This window comes from Polypterus senegalus, chromosome 5, assembly GCF_016835505.1.
Source record: "Polypterus senegalus isolate Bchr_013 chromosome 5, ASM1683550v1, whole genome shotgun sequence".
In the NCBI taxonomy this organism is placed as follows: Eukaryota; Metazoa; Chordata; class Cladistia; order Polypteriformes; family Polypteridae; genus Polypterus; species Polypterus senegalus.
In genome coordinates, this window is record NC_053158.1 from 44,209,942 (window position 1) to 44,234,047 (window position 24,106).

Here is a 24,106-nt window from a genome sequence, read left to right on the forward strand (position 1 = left end):
TAACCTAACTGTGGTGTATCACACCTGAGTTCAATTTCCGTAGCCACCCCAGGCCTGATTACTGCCCCACCTGTTTCAATCAAGAAATCACTTAAATAGGAGCTGCCTGACACAGAGAAGAGAAGAAATTCAGGAACAAATGAGAACAGAAGTAATTGAGATCTATTAATCTGGTTAAGGTTATAAAGCCATTTCTAAAGCTTTGGGACTCCAGCGAACCACAGTGAGAGCCATTATCCACAAATGGCAAAAACATGGAACAGTGGTGAACCTTCCCAGGAGTGGCCAGCCAACCAAAATTACCCCAAGGCGCAGAGGCGACTCATCCGAGAGGTCACAAAGACCCCAGGACAACGTCTAAGAACTGCGGGCCTCACTTGCCTCAATTAAGGTCAGTGTTCACGACTCCACCATAAGAAAGAGGCAAAAACGGCCTGCATGGCAGATTTCCAAGGCGCAAACCACTGTTAAGCAAAAGAACATTAGGGCTCATCTCAATTTTGCTAAGAAACATCTCAATGATTGCCAAGACTTTTGGGAAAATACCTTGTGGACTGATGAGACAAAAGTTGAACTTTTTGGAAGGCAAATGTCCCGTTACATCTGGCGTTAAAGGAACACAGCATTTCAGAAAAAGAACATCATACCAACAGTAAAATATGGTGGTGGTAGTGTGATGGTCTGGGGTTGTTTTGCTGCTTCAGGACCTGGGAGGCTTGCTGTGATAGATGGAACCATGAATTCTACTGTCTACCAAAAAATCCTGAAGGAGAATGTGCGGCCATCTGTTCGTCAAGTCAAGCTGAAGCGATCTTGGGTGCTGCAACAGGACAATGACCCAAAACACCAGCAAATCCACCTCTGAATGGCTGAAGTAAAACAAAATGAAGACTTTGGAGTGGCCTAGTCAAAGTCCTGACCTGAATCCAATTGAGATGCTATGGCATGACCATAAAAAGGCGGTTCATGCTAGAAAACCCTCAAATAAAGCTGAATTACAACAATTCTGCAAAGATGAGTGGGCCAAAATTCCTCCAGAGCGCTGTAAAAGACTCATTGCAAGTTATCATAAGCGCTTGATTGCAGTTATTGCTGCTAAGGGTGGCCCAACCAGTTATTAGGTTCAGGGGGCAATTACTTTTTCACACAGGGCCATGTAGGTTTGGATTTTTTTCTCCTAAATAATAAAACCATCATTTTAAAAACTGCATTTTGTGTTTACTTGTGTTATATTTGACTAATGGTTAAATGTGTTTGATGGTCAGAAACATTTTGTGTGACAAACATGCAAAAGAATAAGAAATCAGGAAGGGGGCAAATAGTTTTTCACACCACTGTATAATGATGTTGCAGACGCTAGTAGAAAGTTTTGACCATATCTCAAATGATTTAGAATGTGCAGCCTTCCAATTCAAAAGACACATATTGATTTTATTGTGTCGCTGTAGACAGACAAACTATCATTTTCTACAACTGCAGTTCTGAACTGGCACCAGCCCCACTCGCAGTCACTAAAGAGATGTTTTTTGGTGAAATGCTGTGCAAGAGTCAATCCTAGTAAAATATCAAAGTTAAATTCACATAACTGTTTGCTTAATTATAATAAAATGTAAGTTTTACATAGCTACTTAATTTAGGTAACTGAAGATTCTGTTTCACTCTCTATAACAGTGCATGTTAATGGAACATCCTTAATATTCTGTTGTATTTCTGATGAAACGTTACAGATAGAAAGTGCAGAATGAGTTTTCAAATGGAAAGGTACAAGGTATATACTGTAGTTTTTGGCCTAAGAATGGAAATGTGAACATACACGTGAATGCAAATATACAGAAACTAAAAGAAATTAATAGGAAAGTAGGAAAGTCTACTAGAAGAATATTCATGCTAGCAAGAAGGGCTGCTGTTCAATTAAAAATGCAGTCAGAATTGAGCTGCAAATCAAAATGAACTGCATATTAATCGAAATTTTATGTTTCCTTCATGTGTTATAATATTTTTCTGTAAAGCAGAAATAACTCAGTGATTACTTACTAATAAAAAATAGTTTTGACAACTTAGGCGAATTAAATTATTCCAGTTAGTTTATATACGTTTTGTGAGACAGAAACAATTGAATAAACAGTGAAACACAGCTCAGTCAACAGCTCACAGTAAGTTTTTTTTTTTATTTTGAATCACATCACAATGCAATTTAGTCTACCACTTTGCTTGGTTCTGTCAATAATGCTGTCTTTAAAATGATATACAGATGAGAAATAAGACAATTGGATTCAGCCAATTGCTTAAGCAGAACAGTTTATTTACACTGGTTTATTTATTTGCTGCCTCATGTGTAGAACTTTGAATATCTTGGGGTCTTGTTCACAAGTGAAGGAAGAAAGGTCTGGGAGATTGACAGGGGGATTGGATTGGCATCTACAGTTTTGCGGATGTTGTACCGGTCAGTTGTGGTGAAAAGAAAGGAAAAGCTCTTAATTTACTGGTCAATCTACGTCGCTCTCTAAACTAGATTGCAGACCCAAGTGGTGGAAATGAGCTTTCTTTGCATGGTGTCTTAGCTCAGCCTTAGAAATATATCATTCAGCTGACCTGGAATACCTTTGCCCTGGAGCAGTTAGAGGAGGCTGCAGGGATTGATGAATGGATGGTCAGTACATTTTTATTAACTCCAATTTTTTATGCTAAAAACAATTTGATCTTGGCATTTGAATCAGATATCTTATGATGGGTTTTTTTCCATCTCCTTGTATATTTAGCAGACCGACCTCCAGTTGTCTATTGATTGGAACAGTTCTTGGGCACAGCCAGGAAATCCCACCTTCAAAGGGCATTGTTGTCAATCACCACCTTCCTCGTCAGCCCTGGAATAAAGAAAGCTCCCACACATTAAACGCTCATGTGAACACTGCAAAATATCACTAGTATTCTGGTACTCAATCTTCAAAGTTAAAATCATTTTTTATGCAAAACACTTATAATTACATTGCAAATATTTTTATATCATAAAAGCAATTTGCTTACTGTCAGTCTAAAATGTTACTTTTGTTGTAGTCACATCCATATAGTAAAATATTTTCTTGAGCATGATAGATTCACTGACAGCTTAATTATAGAGTAAATTATGGCGTACCTTAACTGTTGCAAAGGAATATTTATTTAGCATTTGCCTCATGGAGACTGAGGCAAAGTGATCCATTTTTAACTCTAATATTAAAAATTTGTACCACATTTAAAGAAACAACTAGATAATACAAAATACACTGGTACATCAATGGAATATTAATTTATTAAAAAAACAAAGCAGTGAATGCATTGTCTATTTCACCACAGCATCGGAATATTTAAATAATACATTTAAATAATATTTTAATGCTGAAAAATGTAGAAGTTCAAAGGATTACAAACAACACGCTTATTTTATTTATCAGTCTTTAGAATTGATTAATAAAAATAAATATATCACTGCAAACATGCTGTCCTGAACATAAAATAAAAAAATGTAAAACACTAGTTTTTGTTTGGTGATGGAGCCATTTGCTAGTTATTTAAGTTATATGAATGTTTGCCTAAATATTATAGTGCATAGTCTATTGGGAGATTCTTACAACTCCCATAAGTTGAATTGAATTGGTATATTCTAACTATTTTTTAGCCTCTCTGACTATACATTATACTCAGTTAGTGATCTGTCTTGCCAGGTGTAAGGTACTGAGGGCACACGGTTTTAAACTGTGCCTTGCATGCCTTACGTACCAAGTAACATGAAAGACAACGAGCTCTATTGAATGTGCAGCGCCATATGCTTATAAAGTGTACAGAAAAAGAAGTAAAGCATTTTTAAATATAGAAACAACAAAAGTTTGACAAGAAAAGCTAAGTTTAGAAAAGATACATTTTTTCTAATATTTTGCCTTTTATTTTATGTTTGTAGCAATCTTGTTTCTTTATTTTTGGGTGGACTATTTGGTTTCAATTTTCACTAAATATTTTAAAACAAACTTTTGGACTGAGAGATTTCTTTCGGCACGCATTTTACCCATGCTTGATTCCGCCTTACACAATGGAAGGTATATTTGGCTTTAGAATGTTACAACATAAGTGAAACTTTACTTGGTGACCTTATAGCATTTTATGTTTAACTATAGAGGTACAGTATTCACAAAATGCTTGTCCGTGTGATGGTTATATAATCTGTCTACAAATTGCATACTTCTGGTAATTATGCTTATTTTCTTGCTCTATACTGGATTTTGTTGTATGGAGCAAAATGTTGATCTCAAATTATTAAAAAATGTAATGTTCTTGCATCCATGTAGAATAGTTCATATTATAAATGTACATTTCATAGCAAAGGCCAGACTCCAAGAGAGGGCTGCATAGCCCCTGGATGTAGGATAGAGAATCTTCTTCATGAAGAAGCTCAGCCATTGCCTTCTGAAAATGGGAGATTTCTTAAATAAACTTTGTCAGTGGATCTGGCACTGCATATCTGCCAGGTGTCGGAAGTGGTACACAGCCTCAGACATTTTACTCACCGGCCAATGTGGAAACTTGACTGTAAACTATGTGTATAAATCATCTGTATGTAATCATGAGACATGTACTGTTTATTAGAGGTATGCTTCTGTGGACAAAAAGTACTTCAGGGGAGGATTACAAAGCCAAACAATTACAAGGCTTTATTCTATAAGACTTTTGCATTTTGCTAAACTTATATTTTATCGGTATATTATTCAGTGAAGCTTCACATGGATTAGAATGGATGGGAATGCTGAAAAGCGTGTTTGTTGGGGTGAGACTTCAATATTGCTTGAAAACGACAACAACAAAGGGGTGGTTATTTCCATTTAAAAGAAAGGTTTATGCATCGATTATTAAGAGATCACCCTCTGCAGGGATACTGGAAACTCCTTTTCATAGGTAAACCCTCAGGTTCAGGAAGAATAGTCCAGATTAATTGTCCTTTTACATTTATTTGAGTGAGTTTGCAGTGCTCTCCCTTCATGTGTTTTGTCGACTTGGACAAAGATTGCAACCACATATCTTCTGGTATTGTGGGAAAGTTGATATTGGAGTATGGTGTTCTGGAGTCAGTGCTCTGTGCCATTTTGTCCAGTAAGCTTGTTTGCATTTTAAGCATTGTGTTGCATCTAACCTCTCCTGTTCATGAAAAAGGTATCAATATTTAGATAGTATCTAGTTTGGGATATATTCAATCATACAGTTACTGTAGCACGCTTTAGTTTTTCAAAATATTGTATTACACCATGCAGTCTGAATGGTTACTTGTAGCACTTTTTATGTAGAGCTGTGTCTGGTCACACCTACAGGTAATCTAACTTAGACACCATTTAATTATCTGATTACGCCACCCAGTTTTATTAGGAGACTGGGAACTCCTGAATTTACCAATAATAGCACACAGGTTTCTTTAAATTGGGCAGTAAGTAAACACACAAGGTAAGGCACAACAGTAATTTCAGGAAAAACAACAGTAACTTCTATTACACCAGACAATAATAAGTACATTAAAAAGATAAATGAACATAAACAAAATCTAACAATATCAAGAACGAATTTCCTTTTTTAAAAAGGAAAACACACAGTTCACACTCTAAAAGTCCGTCAAAAACAGAATTGGAGGATACAACCTTTAGTGGTGCAGAGTCCAGTTTGTGCACTGTGTTACCCTAACAATTAATTGTCCAATTGTCCACCGATGCACTCTGTTCACCGGACACTCATTTCCCAACAGAAGTTTTGTCCAATCGTGGAATCCCTGTCAGCATCTCCTCGTCGTTCTTTTTCTCCACTCTGGGCTGCTTGTGTTGCTGTGACCTAGGCATGCCTCACTTCTCGTCTGCCAGCCTTGCTCGGTCCTTTCATGCAGCTTCCCTCACTCGCTGGACCCAAAACTGTCTTCTTGTGGAGCTGTCTCTTCCTCCCTCAGGGTAAGTGTTGCCGTCCGTGTCCCTCACGTCGCACCAGCCACGCACCCCAGTCTGCCAGTGAGCCCCTGTGGTCTCTGCAAGTTTTGGCAGCGTTCTCAGTGGACTGTCCCTCTCCTTGCTTTCTCCTACCCAGAAGCTTAAATTTCCTTCAGTCCCTGCAATTATCAGTTCTGGACAATCGGATTAAACAATGGCACATCTAAATTTCCTGGATTTAACAATTAATGAAAACACAAGTTAACAAAATGTATTGTTACTAACCATTAATGAGCACAGATCTGCTGATTAACAACCAATATTGTCAAACATGTTAATGTCCAAGTCAGGTAAATACAGACATCCTCCAAGGAAGGAGCAGTTCTGTTATCACAACTTGGTATTGTTTGTAATCTCAACCAGCCAAAAACTTCAAAGTAGTGACTCCTTTACAATACAACAAACACCTACAATCTGTAGACAGCCTTTTAACTTCTCACCACCAGTGCCAACAATGAGAGCCTATTGCCTGTTCATCTGCTGGGTTTTAAATGTAATATTGACATGTTTCTTTTCCTAAGAGATAAATGGAATGACTCTGTACAAAAAATGTCCCCCTCTGGCACACATCTAGGGGATTTGGGAAGAAACCCCCATGAACAAGAGGAAAGTATGAATAGAGGTATGATAATGCATTGCTAGGCCCTTCTCTACCATGCAGTCTCTGTACATTATCACCTTATTATATGTCATACTTACATAACAATGAAATCAACTAACAATGCTCTGGTCAGAACCATATGCCATCATTAAGCAAAAAACAACTGCACTTGTAAACTCTAACCTTATTTGACACCTCACATGTGCAAAATCAAATATGCATTACCATTACTGATTCTATAAATGTTAAATGTCTATCTTATTATTAATATTAATACAGAGAAATAAGAAAATATTGTGTTTATAGAGATTGAGGTCAAGAAAACACTGACAAACAAACACATTCAAGGTATATAAGAAGGCAGGAAAAGTTAACATAGAAGGTATATGTGTGGGGATCAGTGAAAAAATTTGAAGACCCATTGCACAAGGTAGGAAAAATAAGACGTGTTACTTTTGTGAAACATGCAATATACCTTTGGTGTCTCTGCTAGTGCATGGTTATCCAAGATCATGGATAGATCCTTTATGAGTTTGTGAGTGTGTTCAGTTTAGTGTTACCTGGATACTGCAATGTGCACTATGACTATGAATTTGATGCCAGAACTGATTTATTGATTATCTATCTTGGCTTTGGCCTCTAACTAATGCCCATCTTCTGCTCTTTATTCAGGCTCACTCTGTAGCATCTCTTACATACTGTACAACAAACACAATATAGAGGTTGCTGGACAGTATGGTACATTCTACATCTTCAATGTTTCGCAGCATTTTCTTTTGGTGCATTCATATTATTTTAGCTTCCAAGTGACCTTTCCTTTTGAAGTAGGAATAGTTCAGATTTATTGCAATAAATAAAAAGGTTGTGATTTGCTGAACATTTCTTTTCTATTCCCGCATTTTGTGGTAACTTATTACTTGTCTTGTATTCCTTTGCAATTCCTAATTTATTTTTACTACTTTGAATGGGATATCATCGTTGTATATATTGGTTCACCTCCAAGGGGCAACAGAATGCAAAATTAGCAAAATTATGATTGATTTACTGCAGTGGGTTGGCACCCTGCCCAGGATTGGTTCCTGCCTTGTGCCCTGTGTTGGCTGGGATTGGCTCCAGCAGATCCCCGTGACCCTGTGTTCGGATTCAGCGGGTTGGAAAATGGATGGATGGATTTAATCAGAGACAATGCCAAAATTCCATAATTCAATGGAAGTTTAAACAGAATAATACAACTGCACAGGAAATGCAATTCTTAACATTATGCATTGTATTGAAAAAGTAAACACTAATGACTGTAATGTAGGAATACAACACTGCTACAAAACAAAGTGGAATTCTCAATGAATTTCAGCAAATATTGAATTTACTCTTACTGACAACAGAGGGAGATGGAATGTGACAAAGGGAGATTTTAATGATTGCTTTTCAGTTAACAGCCTCATGAATGTGATATTCCAATGTTTTAAATCATGTTAACAAGAATGACTATAAGTCAGTCAGTCTTCAGTCGCTCTATTAGATATAGATCTAATTGACTTAGATACCTTTGAACAGAATTTTCAAGGTTTATAGTAAGGCCAAGAGACATTTGCATTGGAATAACACAATCAGCACGTTGACCACATGGCTTTCATCTAAGGAAACTAATGTCATTTTTTTGACGTGTGTGCTTTTCAAGTTAGTTATACATTATAAACTTATGTTGTTGTACCCTATGTGCTTACTGTTGCATACAATTTTTTGTGTTCTGCTATACAGTGCTTTCAGAAAGTATTCAGACCACATTATTTACACATATTGTTATAATGCAGCCTTATGCTATAATGATTAATTTTTGTCCCCCTCATTAAACCCTGACTACCCCAGAATAACAAAGCTAAAACAAGCTCATATATTGTTTTTTAAATATATTAAAAATAAAAAAACTGAACTATCATATTGACACAAGTATTCAGACCCTTTCTTCAGTACTTTGTTGAAGCCATTTTGACACTTGGATTTTTGGGATTGTCTGCCATTCTTCTCTAATGATCCTTTAAAACTTTGCCAGGATGGATGGAGACTCTCAGTGGAAAGCTATTTTCGGGTCTCTCCAATGATATTCGATTGGGTTCAAAGGTGGGCTCTGGTTAAGCCACCCAAGAACATTCACAAAGTTGTCCCTAAGCTAGTCCGTTGCTGTCTTTGCTTTGTTCTTAAAGCTATTGTCCATTGGAAGGTGAATCTTTGGCTCACTCTGCTGTCCAGAGTGCTCTGGGGAAGATTTTCATTAAGAATATATTTTTACTTTGTTTAGTTTTCTCAACCTCAGCCCCTACTGCAGAAAAAAACAACCCCAAAACATGAGGCTGCCACCATTATGCATCACCATTGGAATTGTATTGCGCAGATGGTGAACAGTTTCTAGTTTGCTCCAGACATGATGCTTAGAACTGAGACCAAACAGTTCAGTCTTGGTTTCATCAGAGTAGACAATTGTTTTTCTTATAGTCTGAAAGTCCTTTAGGTTTCCTTTTGCAAACTCCAAGCAGGCTTTCATGTGTCATCTAACCACTCTGCAATAAAGCCCAGATTAGAGGAGCGCTGAAGTGGTGATTTGTCTTCTCGAAGACTTGCCCATCTCCCATAGGTTCTGTGGGGCTTAGCCATCGTGACTATCGGTTCTTGGTTACCTCTTCTTTAAGACGTTTATGCCCCGATTGCTCAGTTTTGCAGGGCAGCCAGCTCTAAGAAGAGTTGTGGTTGTTCTAGAAGTATTGCATTTAACAAAAATGTGGACGACTGTGCTCTTGGAAACCTTCAATGCTGCAGAAAAGTTTTTGTAGCCTTCCCCAGATCTGTGCCTTGACACAATCCTGTCATTAAGCTCTGTACTCATTTCTTACTTTTTGCTCAGATACACATTGTAAGCTCTGAGACTTTCAATCGACAAGGTGTGTGACTTTCCTAATCATGTACAATAAATTGAAATGACCACCGGTGGGCTCCAAACAAGGAGTAGAAACATCTCAATGATGATTAATAGAATGCAATTGTTATGTTAAAGCAAGTGTTTGTTTCCTGGCTCATGTTTATTTTTTCTTTCTTGTGAATTCTTTAACTTAAATGATTACTTTCCATATGTGTATGGAAATGATGTATTTTTTGTTAATATTGTTGTATTTATTATTTAGTATCTATGTATTGCACCCTGTTCTGTTGTCTTACTTGTGTTTTGTAAGTGGAACACCAAGAGGTGAGACCCCACTATTTTCACCACTTTATCTTTATTGTTGTTTGGACTGTGTTTCATTTAAGGTGAGTATTGATTTTCTGGCTTCTTGAATTCTTGCTTTTTGTTCTTGAATTTTGCTCTCGTTTTACAGATTTGGACTTGTTCACTTTGCCTTTTAGAAAATCTGTTTGTCTTATTTTTGCCTGGTTTGGTCATTTTTGTTCTTCCTTTGCTTATAAAAATACATTTGCATTTTATAAAGATTCTTTGTGTGACAAAAGCTTTTATGGGTTTCCTTTCCTTTGAAAGGCATTTTGATAAACTTTGGGACATGATATTAATTTGAACTTTATAAGCCTGTCCCCCCTTTTGAGGCCTGGACAGGCCTAAAGCCTGTCTATGGAGTAGGCAGGTCAGTCTACTTTTTCCAGGATAGACTAGGAAGGTTGTTTTTTGAAGCCTCACACCATTTTGCCATTTTATGTACTACTCCTTTACACCAGGGATGCCCCTGAGGCAGATGTCAAGTGGCATAGCAAAGGGTCTGAATACTGGTATAAATTTATTTTTTTTCTAATAAATTTGCAAAACTTCCTAAAATTCTGTTTTTGCTTTGCTATTCTGGGGTATTGAGCTTTGTTTGATGGGAAAAAATAATTTCAATGATTTTACCATAAAGCTGCAACATAACAAATTGTGAAAAAGTGAAGGTGTCTGAATACTTTATGAAGTCTCTGCATATGTTAAATTCACTTCATAGATTTAATTGCTTATTTTTCTATGTGACATATGTCATCTCTGCATTTTTCTTAATAGTACACATTTGACCACACAGATACTTGTGCCAATTTTATTACTCTGAAAAGAATTCTACCAATAAAAAGTATTATGTGGGCAAGATTATTAATAATTTTTAAAATTATACTTTAGATATCAAATGAAAATAATAGAATCATGCCAATCTTCATTCCATTAACATAACACCAGATATTAGCATACTAGTGCGTGGATTTTTCCCTCTCTCTCAAAGGCTCACTACAGACAGGATCTTAAAGGTTTAATTCATTTTTAGGTAAGAAGGCATTTCAAAAATGAATTTTATCAATACACAATATTTTTGGCAAGTTAAGCCCACAACAAAAAAGGTAACATAACTGGTGTGAACGCCCATTATAAGATGAAGACCAGGGGAATGGACGTACTACCAGGAGTACCTACCCTTGGTTTACATTGGGGCCACGAATTTGGAACTCAGAAGCTCAACCTGCTGGGAGTCCGTGGCCATCTCCAGAGGGCACCTGGATAGCTCCAGAGTCTGGGCATGCAGCACTTCCACCACACCTGGAGATGCTGCCAGAAGAGGAGCGGGGTTCCTATGCAGCACTGCCGCCACATCCGGAAGTGCTGCAGGAGGTTAATCAAGAGACACCTGGAGCACTTCCGGGTGCGCTATAACGGAGGTCACCTCACTCCATTCAGAAGCCAGAGTCGGGTGGAGGAGGACGAGGTTGCGAGTGAGGAGCGGAGGTGACAGAAGAAAGACGGAGTATTGTGTCTGTTGGAGCACTGTGTTGTTTGTGAGACCTTATTGTAAGAATAAAATGTGTATTATTTTGGACATTTTGAGTCTGTGTCTGTCTGTGTCCAGGCTGATCTTCTACACTGGGTTACTAAGAATTATTTAATAATTGTGATTATTTACTACACGTCATTAGTTATAATTTCAATTTCTCAAACATATATTGGAATGAAAAAAAATCATCACATATTAGCTGACTAAAGTTAGTTTCATTCTAGTTTCAGGAGCATATACTATAAAAATAAAAGATCAATCGAGGCTGCAAAGAACATTGCTATAAGAAAATGTGACAGGTTTAAAAAATAAGGGACCGGGAAACATAGTCATGATATCGACCAATAGTCAATAAACAAACCAAAATTCCAAAGCTGAAACGTTAAACTAAACTTAGTTAGAACTCTAAACTAAACTGATGTCAGGTTGAGAATTAGAACACTACGTCACTAAGTACTTTAAAAAGAGTTGTTTAGTTATCCACCTTCTTTCACATTGTTTACAGTGTTGTGCAAGTTTAAATAGAGTCACACTGATGACATGATTTCTGCTAATATGAACCTAACAAGGAGAATCAGGAGCTAAATAACAATCTGAATACAATACATAATGATATAGCAGAAAACAGTAAACTTCAAAGACTAAGGAAAAAATAAATGCAGGCCAAATAAAAACTAATAAAAAAAACCAGAATCCTAGCAGCCAGTACTGTACTCCATTCAAATTGATGTGATTAAACCAGTAGTGTGGGAACATTGTTTCATAAATGAATCCCTTTTAATGCCTCTGAGGTGATTTCACACTCAAAATGTTGTCTTATTACAGTAGTAGGAGAGCTGAATGAAATTAGACTAATGCTGACACATACTGAGTTAAATGAAATGATAAAGAATGTATAGTGTTTTTATACTATTCCCTCAATTTGTGCAGTCAAACTTATAATTTCAGGAGATTGTTATTATGAATTAAACCTTATTTTAGTCCACTCATCTTTAATTGTAAACACATAATTTAAAGATATTTTAACAATTTATATTTTTTAAAAAGTCATAATTTGTTGGATCCATGGAGGCTTTTCTACCCACATTCAAGACAATACTATTTTTTTCTTTAGTGCATTATATGTACTAATAAATTATTTACTTCTTATTGATAATAATTTTCAACCTTCTATAAAATCTTGCATTTATAACTCCATTGATTTTTCTGACCATGCTCTATTTATCTTGAAATTTTTAATATCAAATATTACCCGTAATGGGTTGTTTAATTCATTGTTGTTCAGATGAAAGAAGAGCCTCGACACACACAAAAAGGTTTGGGGCAGCCTCCCACCTCTCCCTAGCTGAAAATGTTTTTTTTAGCACACTCATGTGCATTGGTTTGAGTCCTGAATCGAACAGATTTGCTGAAGAAAAGATGGCGGCTTTAAAGGCCAAAACCGGAAGTGACATCATCCATGGCCGGAACCAGAACCAACACCGCCCGTGGTACTGGAACTAGAAGTGACATTATCCATGGCGCATGAACCAGAATTGACGTTATTGGTGATGTATCTGGAAGGTTTTCCCGAATTTGGCCTGCAGAGATAACAGAAATGGGATTAGTGCACCCTGACACCCCCTGACCTGGCAGGTAATTACCTTGACTTGGTCCGCTCAGTTTCCTCCTACTTGCACATGTGTGACAATTGCCATTTCATTAAATAACACACTGTCATTACTGTTAGGAATGGAGACTGTGCCAAGATTATTATGAGCATTAACAGAGCTGAACAGAGAGAGAAACAAGTCCAAAATCATGTTCAGGCAAAGGTCGCAAACAGTAAAAGTAACAAGATTAGCAAATGTAGTAGATTTTTGGGCAAACAAAGAATCAAAGTCAAAACCCTGAGCACAATTCAGCAACCATACTAACCAGCAAACTCAAGCATATGCAGCAAAGAATTTTTTTGAAAATTCCAGAACTAGAATATGTCCCACAGTAGCAGAGATGTCCCTAGCAGTGATGTCATATAACCATCAAACCACAACAAAGATGGCTGCTAAAATGAAATATGACCTTTCCAAATGCTGATGACATGATATCCCTATCAGAAAAATGAAAATAAGCAAGCACAAGCAAATCCCAATCATCAGCCGAAAGAAGAAGAGGAAGAAGATATTTAATAATACACAATTACTCTTTTGTACAGCTGTAGTATACAATTTGTTTTGACCTCCAACACAAGACAGTAATTTTGCGACCCTGTCCTTAAGATCCTGAAGGTCATGGTTAGATCCCACTTTTTCCACATTATTTCTGGAATCAGAGAGTTGGTCATTTCACATGATTTGGCAGAGTTTCATTTTACTGTAAGTAAGTACAAATAAGCCGGTTGTATGCTTACAATGCTTGACAGATGCCGAATGTCACTTCAACACAAGTCCTGCAAATACTAACATAATTGAAACAAAACATAAAACTCAAACCGATTATGACAGCAGCAATCCGAGCTGTGAGAAAACAGTAAAAAGGAAGCATGTCAGACATTGTGGTACATTTTCTGATGCAGCTAGACGGAAACAACTTCGTGACACTGCCGCCAAAAACTCGCAGAAAAATCAACAAGTTAATAGACATGCTGTCGCTAAATACTCGCAGGCAAATCCACAACTTAATAGAGACGCTGTCGCTAAATGTTCGCAGGCAATTCCACAAATTCATAGACACGCTGCGCTTAATATTTGCAGGCAAATCCACAAGTTAATACCGGGAATGCCTGTTAAACATCTTAGATTCACGAGCAGCGATTTGGGTAGTGAACATTACGATGAATGAAACCTGTTATCTTTACAATGGTTGACAAACACAGAATGTAACTTGAACAGAACACGTCCTCCAAATATGAACCTGATTGAAAGAAAAAATGATAATCAAATCCTTGATGACAACAACACTCATAACAGTGACAAAACAATTACATTGACAATCATGTTACGTTATTTTTAAAATGTTTCCTTTTCTTTTTCATAACTTCTTTAACACACTACTTCTCCGCTGCGAAGCGCGGGTATTTTGCTAGTGATTTATTAAGCGTAAATTTCATAGAAACATGTGTATGCCAGGTTTTATAAACCTGATTTCTTTTTGGTGTATGGAATTTTCTTGTTTTTTGGTGTACATGTATTTTCATGCTCAAAATCAGTTTTATAAATGAAATCCCAGAATTTTGCTTTCAATGGAATCATCACTGCCAGGTCTGTATGTAAAAAATTGTGGATACGAGAGAGGAGCCACTTGACACACATTTAAGAAATCAAATAGCAATTGGGCTATATTGACAGGCACTCTTTCATTTTTGCAGTGCACATTTTTCTAAAAAGATTTAGTGATAAAGAAAATGCTGATTAAACATCAGTATAAACAAGTGTTTGAAAAAGTGCCATTTAATATAACCCACCAACTTAACATATAAGTTATGGTGATGGTGACAACATAATCAAAATATTACCATATAGCACCATTAGACATATATAAACTAAAGTCCTGTGTGTGCACATGTATGGAACAGTCCGCTCTGCTCATGGTCCACCACAGCTACTGGATGGCGCATACATGCACTTTTAAATTTTTTCAGCGCTTGAATGTATCTCACTATGAAAGACCTGTGTGCAGAAAACACCTCTGTGCAACAACATGCAAGTGAAACACCTCAGCAATAGAGGGCAAGGCTTGAAGTTTTCACTTACAACATTGTCAATTTGGAGGTATTTTCTCAAGACAAAGATAAATAGAACACATATGTCAGCGATACGTCTAAGATATGGTATCGACAGTGTCTGTCTTAGCTGACGCCTCTCTGAGCTCACAAATATAGTAAAACTGCTAGGGAGTCTTCAGGTTGTATTTTGTCCCTAAGACCACACACAGCTAGTAAAAATATAAATTAAATTTACAGTAGATCCCTGAAATAAAATGATTAGCCTTATATAATCACAAAAAAGTATAATGATTATCTTTAAACATTTTCCCATGATCCCTGTTTACTGTACCCTACTGTATGTATGCGAAAAATGTAAAATCCCTATCCAATCAATACCCACTATCTGAAGTTTTCCAGCAAGAGATCAACCACAGAGAACATTTTTAGCGTGCCAGGAGCAAATATGAAGAATGAAATCACAGGTGGTGGCAAACACCAGAGGACAATATTTGTAAAGTTTAATGTAAGCCCATTTATGAAATGTTTGTACTTTGAATTAAGTCAGCCCTTAGCAATGCATTCAAAACCTAGAGTTGTGTGGTTTCATTACCATGTTGATTGCTTAATTTTATTTTGCTGCATTTTTATCTCTTAGGCTACACCAGTTTAAGGATTATTACTGTTGCTGCTATAATTAGATTATTATTTATGTTGCAGCTCATAATTGCTTGTTCCCCAATGTTCATGACAAGTCAGCACCCATGCTATAGTACTTAGAGATACGGAGACAATGATAGTATCTTATGTTATTTGTGATTTTAAGTGCACTAGCTTTCACCTTCCATTTTGTTTGCTACTTTGGTATCCAAACCCCAGCCTGTTAATTGACTGCATTTCTGCCTATCTCTTTTAGAATCCCTGTTTTGTTATTCCTAGATATCTTTAACTTGGTCAAGGTTCACAATCGTCACAATTTATACAAAAGGAAACTGCATATGAATTGTTGTCCTTAAATCAAACATATTTAAGCTGTAGGATTTATCTAAGTTTTAAAGATCATCCAGTATGGAGGTATGAAAGTAAAATATGTGAAGATGTTGCTATGCTTTGGTGTAATGATACTTTGATATTTAGTACACACTGTTAAAAGTTTTACAGTAAAATGCTTTGTGATTATTATTAGACATTTTAAGTTCTTTATAAGAAAATTGGTGTTTTTTTCTGCAGGTAATGGAACAGCAACTACATTAGTTTATAGAGTTTAAATAATTATGTTTCTTGTTCATGGGATTTGTAAGATGTTGAATGAATTGGTAGAGCATATTTGAGGTATTGAAACAGGAAGTGGTGAAAAGCATGTCAATTCAGCAGAGCCAAAGTTGGTCCTCATTTGAAGGAGACAGCAGAGATGGTTAGAGCATTTAAGATGGATGTGACCAGGTTTCTTCCTGTGTACGATTTACCCTTCTGGTAGTAGCCCAAGAAATGCTCAAGGATCAGACATCTTGCCTGGTTTAGAAGTGCTTGGTTATTCTCTGTGAGGATGTGGAGGGAGTGCTGGAGAAGGAGATTTGTCTTGCTAAAACAAATTTGAAGACAAGTTGCAATGAGATGAGAACTGACAGTGTGCACTTTAAATAATTTTTGTGGAATTGTTTTTATTTGCATGATTATGGAAGAATACTATAAAATAATTACTTTTATTATAAGTGCTTAAAAGGGTCAATGCTTTGGTAATTTAAACATAGATATTTTTTCATAACAGATTGTTTTAATAAATCAGATGATTATTACACAGTTTCCCCTTGTGTATTTATTGTATCTGCTTGTTTTTTTTTAATTTCTAAATGCAGAATTGCATTCCTTTGAGGAAAGCTACACTCTATTAACAAGATCTAAGGACTGGAGCTACTGTTTTATTTTATTTTTCAATGGCATACTTGTTTACAATTGCACCACTGTGCCAAGAAAGAAATTAAGTGTGTTTGAATTTATCTTTCCCACAGTTTACAGCTCTTTTTGTTTCATGTGTTTTCCATTTAATATATGCAAGGCATGGTTTATATTATGTTTAAATCTCATTTTGCGCATACAGTTTCCTAGAATAGATTATGCTTTCATTAAGATGGCAACTGATTTAATGGAAAACCCTTATTAGTACTTTTTGTACAAGATAAAATAAAGATAAACTTTGTCAATGAAATCTAATTAGATGATTATGACAGACTCACATGCCTGCATGCGTTTCACATTTGATTTAAATGTCACATACACAAAACAAGGAAAAAATGAAAACTAGAACTAAAGTAATAAGGTCCTTATTGGTCTGTTAGATCGTTGGAGCCTTTTTCTTTTTGCCATGGAAACACAATTCCTCCAAGCTAAAACGTACAATAGATATCATCTTAAGCAAACTCAAGCAGATGATTGATTGGAGTTCAAGATAAAAGTCTTAATTCAGTGAACTGGTTTATACTTTGTTTTAACATTGTAGTGGTGTTGTTAATGTCCCTTATACTGTATATTTTGGCATTTATTTAAAATAGGACATTAATTAGGTGTCATGGGCTTGTGAGATATAGAAAATTAATGTTTACATGTGTTCTTTTTTAGCAAGATAAAATGTAAAAGTCACTTTATTCTTTCAATTATATTTTCAAGCAGTTTTAGGAAAGAACAAGAGCTCTTCTCTTAGGAAGTTCATACTAGAATTATATTTTTACAAATTATTCTGTTTTTTTAGGTTTCCTTGAATTATTTTCAAAGCCGAGAATTCTCCATATCAAAATCTGAATTTGTAAGTTTCACTTAAAGTGACAGTTATAGTTAATGATATTAGATTATCTAAGTTGATATAATAAGGTCACGCCTTCTGGTGCACGATGTCGACACAGCTCGGAGAGAAAAAAATGAAAGAGTTTTTAATCTTGTTTTGAACTGTTCAATTGTAGACGACTCCTTAATATGATGAGGTAGAGAGTTCCACAGGCGAGGGGCAGCAGCTGCAAAGGCCCTGTCCCCCTTGGTTTTACATTTGGTACTAGGAACAACAAGAGACAACTGACCAGAAGATCTAAGCACTCTGGATGGCTGGTGAAAAACACACAGTTCAGATAAATAGGCAGGAGCAAGCCCACGTAACGATTTAAAAACTAGCAGCAAGATTTTAAAATCAATTCGAAAACTGACAGGCAGCCAGTGTAAAGAAGCTAAAATAGGAGAAACAGAGTCATACGTCCTTGCCCCAACCAGAAAGCGAGCAGCAGCATTTTGGACCAGCTGTAACCTGTGTATCAGAGATTTGTTAATCCCAGAATACAGCGAATTGCAATAATCAAGGCGAGAAAAAATAAAAGCATGAGTAGCTTTCTCAAGATCTTTAGAAGATAAAAAAGGCTTTATCTTACCTAATAGACAAAGTTGGAAAAAGCAACTCTTGACTACAGAATTTACTTGTTTCTCAAAAGAGAGGTTACTATCAAAGGTAACACCAAGATTGCGGACTTGAGGTTTGGAAAAGACAGAGAAAGAGCCGAGAAGTCCAAGACCAATTTGGGCTTTAGCTGGTGGACCCACTATAAGCACCTCCATTTTATTTTGATTTAGATCAAGAAAATTATTGGCCATCCAGGATCTTAGTTCAGACAGACAGTTGTGGAGTTGATTTGTTGCAGAGTTGCAGATGGGAATATAAACCTGAGTGTCATCAGCATAACAGTGAAAAGAAATGTTAAATTTCCTAAAAATCGCTCCAATAGGGTGAAGGTATATAGAGAATAAAATAGGACCTAAAATGGATCCCTGAGGAACACCATATTTAAGAGGAGCAGTAGATGAAAAAGAGGAATTTAAAGTCACTGAAAAGTGTCTACCAAATATGACCTGACCCAGTTAAGAGCAGCCCCTTTAATCCCAACAAGATGTTCGAGCCGCATCAGCAATATTTCATGATCAATGGTGTCAAAGGCAGCGGACAGGTCAAGAAGGACAAGGACTGCCGCATCACCTGAGTCAGTAATAAGAGAGATGTCGTTGAACACTTTCAGGAGTGCCGTTTCAACATCATGATAACGCCTAAAACCAGATTGGTAGGTCTCAAATAAATTATTGGAGTTAAGGTGATTGACCAATTGATTATAAATAATTTTTTCTTGTGTTTTAGCCAGAAATGGGAGCTGGGAAATTGAACGAAAGTTGGTTAAAACTCCAGGATCTAATCCTGCCTTTTTTAGATGGGGACGGACTGCAGCATGTTTAAAAAATGAGGGCACAACCCCCGAACTAATAGAATCATTTATAATGGCTAGTAAAGATGGGCCCAACACGTCAAAGGTTTCCACTAAGAGACGTGGTGGTACAATATCAAGGGGGCTGGAAGCTGGTTTAAGGGTGTCAATAGTTCTTTTTAGCATTGAAAGTGAGACTTGATCAAAGGAATCTAGAACAATGTCATGATTAACAGTAGGAAGTTCATAGCCTGTTTGAACAATGCCACGGCGGATAGTATCAATTTTGCTGACAAAGAATGATAGAAACTGCTCACATGAATGAACAGTGCTATTTAACCCCATCGTAGAATGAGGGTGAATGGCAGCATTAATTGAATTAAATAAAACCCTAGGATTGTTTCAATGGCGGGATACTAAATTGGCAAAGAAGTCATGTTTCGATTTCTTAACTTCAGCCTGGAAATTGAAAAGAGAAGTCCTGAAAATCTGTTTAGAGATAGTCAGTCCATCTTTTTTCCAACGCCGTTCAGCACTTCGACAGGCGCGGCGCAGTGATCGTGTAGTTTCATTTAGCCAGGGAGCAGGTCTTACCTTATTACTGCATATCTTGGAACTGTCTCTTACTGACTCAGAGGCCCTGGGTTAGAGCCAGCAACTCCATGTGAGGATGAGAGCTGAAGAGGGAAGTGACCCTGAGCAAGTCCCTGCCAGTGACAGTATCATTGTCATCTTCAAATTGTAGCATTTTCTATATATTCTTTTTCACAGTGCTGTGGTGTCATCTTACAGCCAGTTGGAGTTTATGTAGGAGATGTACAGTAGATGCTGGTGACAAATGAGCCTATTTGTTTTGTGGATTGAATGCAAGGAATCTTCACTGCCAGCCTTAGTTTTGGTGTTGGCCTGGGATTTAGTGCCAAATTTACTAGGAGCTTAGCCACTTGTGAATGTAGAGCAAAATGGCTGTATTGTTTCTGCGGTACAGCAATAGGCATATCAGGGCCCACATCTGTCATGTCTTCATCCAAGCATCTTGGAAATAGGCCGGCGACAGGATGCACAAAGAAAATTCTCAAAAAATAAATATTTTTTCTAGCTAATAAGTTGCATTGAGCATATCATTGAATAATGAATAAATTGATTATAATGACTATGATAAATTACATTAGTGCCCAACATTGCCATCTGCTGCACACAGGTGACAGTGTCACACCGGTCTTTAATGCAGAGATGCCACTGTTCTCTTCCTATTTTGCTCTATTGATAAATATTGACTTTTGCTTATTCTTGCATATTACTGTATCTATATGTGAGAAAGATTGGGGCACCACAAGGTGAACCTCCTTCATTGGCTGGTCTTTTGCCAAAAAGAAACAAAGAAGTTACTGCCAGTGCACTTTCAGGGAAAAACCTCTTATCCAGACATGAGTCTGTTATGACACCCTATGTCTGGTGGGTTATGATTTATTAGGTCCTGGGTGGAAGAGGCAGGACTTCCAAAGGAGAATCAAGATTGACATCAACAGTCCTCCAGCCTGCAATAATCAGATCTGGGAACACAAGAGGGAATGACCTGCACTACAGTGCCGATCTGTGGTCTGGGGTGGAATGACACCTAAGCGCATGCATATGCAACAAGGGTTTTTCACTTTATGAGTAAAGAACCTGTAAAATATTTCTAAAAAAAGTTGTAAACTAAAAAGAAACAGGCAAAACAGGAAATATGAAATACTAAAATGAAGCTGGACAATTATATTGATAACAGCACAAAAATATGGCATAATAGGTTCTTTTAGTTTTTTAAGCACAAAGAACGCACAAGGTAAAGTTCACTAAAAACATTAATCGATGAATATAGTGTATACAGATAATACAGGAAATACAGAAATGACAATGTTTAAGATATCTCAACATTAACTTCAAATACTTAACACAGAAAACAGAAACATTTTTTGGGCATACAGAAAAGGTGTTATTTTGTAAATATTAGTATCTTGGTAAATTATAAAATGGTATCTTTGAAAATTATTAGTGAGCAAGGTACTAAAAACTAAAAAGGTTAAAAGCAAATAAGTCATCAGTCATTGATAATGCTTATCCTAGAGACCCGAAGAACATTACTGATAATATGCTGTACATAAACCATTGGTATTTATTTTCCCATGATCACTACAAATTGATTAAATTTTTGAGAGTTTCGTGAAAAGGAAATCAGCGATACCTTTCTAATTGCAGCTCAGTTAGTCTAACGTGAATCAAATGTAACTTAAAGACAAAATAGAAAGTAGCATAGTAGTAGAAGACTGGAACTGAATTAGAGAAGGATGACCCTGTTTAATAATACTCTAAATATGTAATTTAGCAACAAGATATATTAATTACCATGTGTTTCAAAAACATTTTGATTATCTACTCATTGAGAAATTTAAAATTTATAAGGTCAGTAGTCACGCAAAGGCATAGCTGTGATGTGTTGATGGGTGCAGAACTGGCATAAATACCAAAAATAATGGGTTTTGTAAATTTAGAAATGTCATAAGGGAAGCACCACAGGGATCTATGGTGGGGACACTGATTTTTACTGTTTACATGAAATTGAAATTTTTGCTGGATTACCTGATATCCTAGACTCAGCTCATTTCATACAGAAGAACTGAGACAAAAATGTACATTAGTTAATGACCTACTTCTTAGTCTTCTTTCGGCTGCTCCCGTCTTTCTGTCCTCTACATCTTGCTCTGTCACACTCATCACCTGCATGTCCTCTCTCACCACATCCATAAACCTTCTCTTAGGCCTTCCTCTTTTTCTCTTGCCTGGCAGCTCTATCCTTAGCATCCTTCTCCCAATATACTGAATCTATACTAATAAAAGGCAAAGCCCTCACTGACTCACTCACTCACTCATCACTAATTCTCCAACTTTTACGTGTAGGTAGAAGGCTGAAATTTGGCAGGCTCATTCCTTACAGCTTACTTAAAAAGTTGGGCAGGTTCTACGCATAATGGTCATAACTGGAACATATTTTTTCGTCCATATACTATAATAATCTTCTGCTTGATGCCCATGGGAGGCGTAATTTAGTGCCTGCCCATATAAGGCCGTCCGTCAGCGGCAATCCAATAGAAACACTGCCGCTAAATATTCACGGTTGAAGGACTGTGCTTATGCAGATGAAGATGAGATGGTCAGGGTGGTGTTTGGCACATCATTAGCTATCATTAAATACAGCCGTGGACATCACACAAGATGGCACCAGCACAGCTGTGAACCTTCGATGCATGTACACCGAGCGGCTCACATGAAATGACGCAGTGCACAGACAAAAGCAACAGTTCCAAAGAGTGCTGAACAAAAACCGAATTACACAATTGAGAAGGCAGCAAAAAAATATGAAGCGTCTAATACATACAAGCATATTCATAAGTGCAGCTACTGCGGAAACAAAGCACACGGTGGAAAAAGTCAATGTCCCGCTAAAGGAAGACAGTGTAAAAAAAAACCCGTGCATGCAGTGTGTCACGTCTCAGATAATGAAGAAGACGAGCTGTTTATTGATGCAGTAAGAAACGAATCGATGAATGAAACCTGTTATCTTTACAACGATTGACAAACACGGAATGTAACTTGAAAACAACACATCCTACAAATATGAACCTGATTGAAAGAAATAATGATAATCAAATCCTTGATGACAGCAACACTCATAACACTCACAAAACAATTACTGTATATTGACAATCATGTTACGTTATTTTTAAAATGTTCCCTTTTCTTTTTCATAACTTCTTTAACACACTACTTCTCTGCTGTGAAGCGCAGGTATATATATATATACCCCGATCTACATACTCTCAAATAGACAAACCACACGCCGTGGCGCAAAGCCTCTAGCGCTGACGTCCGAGGTTCGATTCCCGACAGGGGGTGCACTAAGTATGTACGCGCGCTTCCCAATTCATTTTACCCTCGCATCCCCTTGGTTTGAGACGTATGAAAAAATAGGCGGTTAACGCAGAAAGACAGATCACCAATTGAAGCTTTATGAATAATGGATACAAAGCACGTTCCAAAGCGCAAGGCAAATTTCATTTCAAAAGACTACCTGCCGGAAGCCTTGATAAAAGCGTGGTTTTGTGCAAACTGTCCAAATACGAACCTGATTGAAAGAAATTATAATCAAATCCTTGATGACAGCAACACTCATAACGGTCACAAAACTGTTACATTCACAATCATGTTACATTATTTTTAAAATGTTTCCTTTTCTTAGCACAAGCACAGCTGAGAAGCTTCGATGCATGTACTCCATAACACGTAAAAAAACGCATTTAATCACACTTTCACTTCCAAGCAAAGGGGAACTTTTGTCAATGCATGATTTCCTGGTATATCGATTACATTGATGCACACATCACAGCTACAAAAATGTCGGAATAAAGCGCGTTCCTACGACTGATTGGAGGAAAACTTCATTTCAAAAGACTACCCGACGGAAGCCTTGATAAAAGCATGGTTTTGTGCACACTAAAAAGCAAGCAAAATTAGATACATTACAGAAAGCGAACTTTGTGGCTCTTACTGGGGATCATTGGACTTCCGTGACCGTTAGTAATTCTAATTACATCTAATTAAAAAATGTTCAATGATCACACTGTTTTAGCCTAATGTACAAAATAATTTTGGCTAAGGTTACTCAGAGTTTAAAGGTGAAACTGGTCTAATTACCTTTTATGTTTCTGACTTATTTTTTTAAAAAGAAAAACTGCACTTTATGTTGAAATTTTTTTATTATTATTTAAAGACAATACCAT